The following is a 4,344-nucleotide window of genomic DNA, read 5'->3' on the forward strand; positions in this document are numbered from 1 at the left end:
TATTGAATTTAGGAATAAAATCACATTCTTTGCCTCAATTTGAAGCTGGAAATCGTAATCGTAAGAGAACTAGCACAGGAACAGACAAATACCACATAACCTCACTTATAAGTGGGAGCTAAACATTGAGAACATGTGAACACAGAGGAACAACAGACACTGCAAACTACTAGAGGGGAGAAGAAAGGAGGGGCTGTGCTTTGAAAAACTATTTGTTGGCTACTGTCCTATTTGGGTGCAATATACAGATGAAACAAACCTGCACGTGTAGTCCTTCTATCTGAAATAAAAGTTGAAAATGTTTAAAAAGTTGATTGTTGTCCTCAAGGAGCTCACATTGTAATTGTAGCTGGGGTGCTGAGCTATACCTATATGAAATGAATTAAAAAGACTGTCCAAATTAGAAGCAAAGGCATCTGGACACAATAACTATTGCTGGAGCTATGAAATAGAAAAAGTGAGGTTTTGATACTGGCAACCGTTTACTGCTTATGACTGATACTATTAACTGTATGCATTATACCTTAACTAATATGATTTTAAATTGTTTGGAGATACATACATAACATGGTACTGGATTCCTCTAATGAACCAGGAAAAACCAAAGAGGAATCCTATGTGTGTAGCCTAGGGGCATATGGACTCGCTACTTCATGGAAGCAAGGATTTGAATGGGTACATTTTTGTGATCTGTCTCAACCCTTGGTGCCCGTTAAAACCACCTGGATAGCTTTTATAAATTAATAAATGTACACATTATTAATTAATTAGTAAATTACCTAATTAGAAAAGTAACATTCCTGGGCCCTACCCAAGACCCAGGGATGAGGCCTGAGCAGTAGTAGTCGTTAGAGTTCACCAGGTGCTTTTAATGAGCTGCTAGGGTTGAGACTCTCTGCATTAGGTAATTAGATCCAGACCTTATTTGAATAATTCCTTTTGGTCTTAAACTTGTGAATTTATTGTCTTTAATTCAACTCTTTCAACTCTGACTTTTGAAGATTATTGCTTAAAAAAAAAATTTTATCTAGAATTTTTTTTTTTTTAAAGAAAATACTCTTACCATTTACTTAGTTGCCAAATGCCCAGAAGTCATCTTTGGTTTATTCTTTTTCTCGCCACTTTTTACATCAAATCCATTGAGTAGTTATCTACATTTTACTTCTAATACATATATTTAATCCATTCGTTTCTTCCCATCTTCACTCCATCTCCTTGTCTTAGCAAACCTCTTAAGGTTATTTACTAATTTTATTTTGTTAAATTTAGAATAAAATCTTAACCACTTAATATGGCCTGCAATGCTTTGCATAATGTGGCACCCCATGGCCTTTTCAACCACATTTCTTATCATTCCTCACTAGTCCCTATTTGTTTCTCTCCAGGATTCCACTTACAACTTGCCATTCTGTTTGTGGTTTTAGAAACTTTGTGGGTTTCTCCAGGCTGGATTACCAACACATAGCACAGCAGAATGTGACCATCTAGTATGCTAAGTAAGACACTCTCTCTTGCACGTTCTCTCCCTATTGATGTTTGTAAAGCAGACAGGGGAGATGGTAATACTTGTAATGTGTTCATTTATAATCAAATACATTTTCTTGTTCGTACCAGCTATCTAGGTTTTTTTTAATGATTATTCAATCTTTGTTGCATTCTTCTATGTCAACTTCCCCACTTCTGGTTTCTTTGTTTCTTTCCTCTCAAATACACATTAACCTCAATATAGAGTATATATACATGGGCTTTGAATTGTTGGGTTGTTAAAGAGTATATAGCTTCACATTTGCTAAATAAATGCTCAATTGTTTTTGAAGTGTTAGTTCCAAATTACTTTCTCACTGAAGGTGGCTAAAAGTTTACTTACCCCTGTATTACCCATCTGTCCTCATCAATCCCTGATACTATCAAATTTTTCACATTTTGTATTCTGCATTTTGTACAATTTCATACATATGAAATTGTATTTTAACATAGTCTTAGCTCTATTTCCCTGATTACTAATGAGCTTAAGTAATGTTCCTGTGTGCTTACTGGGAATTTATATTCTCTTTTTTGTGAAGTACCTTCACATGTAAGCTTTTTTTATAATTGACTTAGAAGTTTTAATATTTTATGTATATCTATTATTTATCAATCCCATGTATTACAAGTTTCTTTCTCTAATCTATGGTATATCCATTCACATTTTAATGTTTTGTTAAATTTTATGATCAGAAGGTATTATAATTTAATAAACTTATCAACCTTTTTATTTGTAATTTGTGGTGTTGAATCACTTTTTAAAAGAAAGACTTAATTATCAATTATATTATCTTCTAAATGTTTCATCCTTTTGGCTTCACATTTAAATCTTTAGTGCACATGGAATTGATTTTTATATCTGTCAGGAAGTTAAGTTTAGTTGCATAATTTTTCCATGTAAATAATCAGTTGTGCAAGAACAAATTATTTTCTTTTGCCTCTGATCTCAATTGCCAGTTATCATAAATCTTGTTTCAAACTGTATGGATTTGATTGTTTCATTTCATTGCTCTACTTATCGAAGGCTGCACCAATTCTATGCATCTCAAATATGGCTGCTTTATAACTGGTAGTCATGTCACCTACTTTGTTTTTTTTTTTTTTCAGGAGTCTCTAGGCTATATTTGACACTCTGCTCTTCCATATTAATTTTAGAATCAGTTTATCAAGATCAGTAGCAATAGCCAACTACTTAGGATTTTGATTGAAATTGCTCTCAATTTGTAGACCAATTTGGGAAGAATTGTTTTATTATATGGAATTGTGATATTGGGGTTCTAGTCCATTAACACCGTATGACTGTCATTTTGTTTATAGTTCCATTATAATGTTCTTTAAATGTTTTATAATTTTTTCTACAAAAGTCCTGCAAAAGCCTAATAGAAATCTAACTTTTGTTGGATCTATTCTATTTTACACTGTGAAGCTATTTAAACAGTGTTTTGATTTAATTTTATGTCTTTACTGTTGTATGGAAATGCAATTGAATTCTATTTGTTGATCTTACATTCAGAATCTTAGTAAACTATTACCAGTTATAACAAATTATCATTATGTGCAAATAATGACAATTTGCTTCCTCTTTGTCAATCCTTACATAGTGTGTGTGTGTGTGTGTGTGTGTGTGTGTTTTGGTTTTTTTTTTTTTTTTTTTTTTTTTTTTTTTTTTTTTTTTTTTTACCTTATCATGATGGCTAGATAGACAGAAATCATGATGGAAAGTGCCCTTGTTTTGTTCCAGATTTTAAAATAAACGTTTTCAACATTTCACTATCAATTATTATATTATGGCTTTTTGGTAGATTGTCATTATTAGATTACAGAGATCTATTTGTGGTGTATTAAGAAGTTCTTATTTTTTGCCAGGCATGGTGGCTCAGGCCTATAATTCTAGCACTTTGGGAGGCTTAGGTGGGAGGATCACTTGAGCCTGGCAGTTTGAGACCAGCCTGGGCAACATACCGAGAGTCCATCTCTACAAAAAAATAGAAAGAAAAATTAGCCGGTCATCGTGGTAAGCACCTGCAGTCTCATCTACTCAGGTGGGAGGACCATGTGAGCCCTGGGAGATTGAGGCTGCAGTAATCTGTGATCTTGCTACTGTACTCCAGCCTGAACGACAGAGTGAGACCCTGACTCAAAAAAAAGTCCTTATTTTTAAAATTATGAATCTATATTGAATTTTATTCTTTTTTTCTTTTAATATGTTAATGTGATGAATCACAAATACAGATATTTCTAAGGTTAAGTGAACCTTGAATTCTGAAATAAATTCATCTTAGTCTCTTATTATATACATGAAATCAGTTCATTAAACATTTACCACTTTGACATATATCTTCATGAGTGATATTAGCCTATGAATTTTCTATAACTACTGTACTTGTTAGTCAAGGATTTGTTAATTTCCTAAAATAAGTTGCAATGTTCCCATATGTCTATACTCTGAAATAGTTTATATAAGGTTGTAATTATTTGTTCTTTGAATGGGTGGTACTCCTTAGCAAAAATATGGGCCAAGTATTTTTCTTTGGGAAACGTTCTACCTATTTATCCAACAATTTTAATCTTTATTAATGCAATTCAGATTTCTTCTTGAGTCAGTTTTGGTAAGCTATGTTTCTCTAGAGACGTTTATTAATAAAATTTGAAATTTAGTTGAAATCACAAAGCTATTAACTAACATCTTCATAACACCTTCTTTTAAATCTTTGTAGTATTTGTAATTTTGTATTCTTTTATACAAATTCCTGACTTTTAAAACATCTTCTTGGCCTAGTGGCTTATGCCTGTAATTCCAGCACTTTGGGAGTGTGAGGA

This window comes from Rhinopithecus bieti, unplaced genomic scaffold, assembly GCF_001698545.2.
Source record: "Rhinopithecus bieti isolate Rb0 unplaced genomic scaffold, ASM169854v2 scaffold_56832, whole genome shotgun sequence".
Classification (NCBI taxonomy): Eukaryota; Metazoa; Chordata; class Mammalia; order Primates; family Cercopithecidae; genus Rhinopithecus; species Rhinopithecus bieti.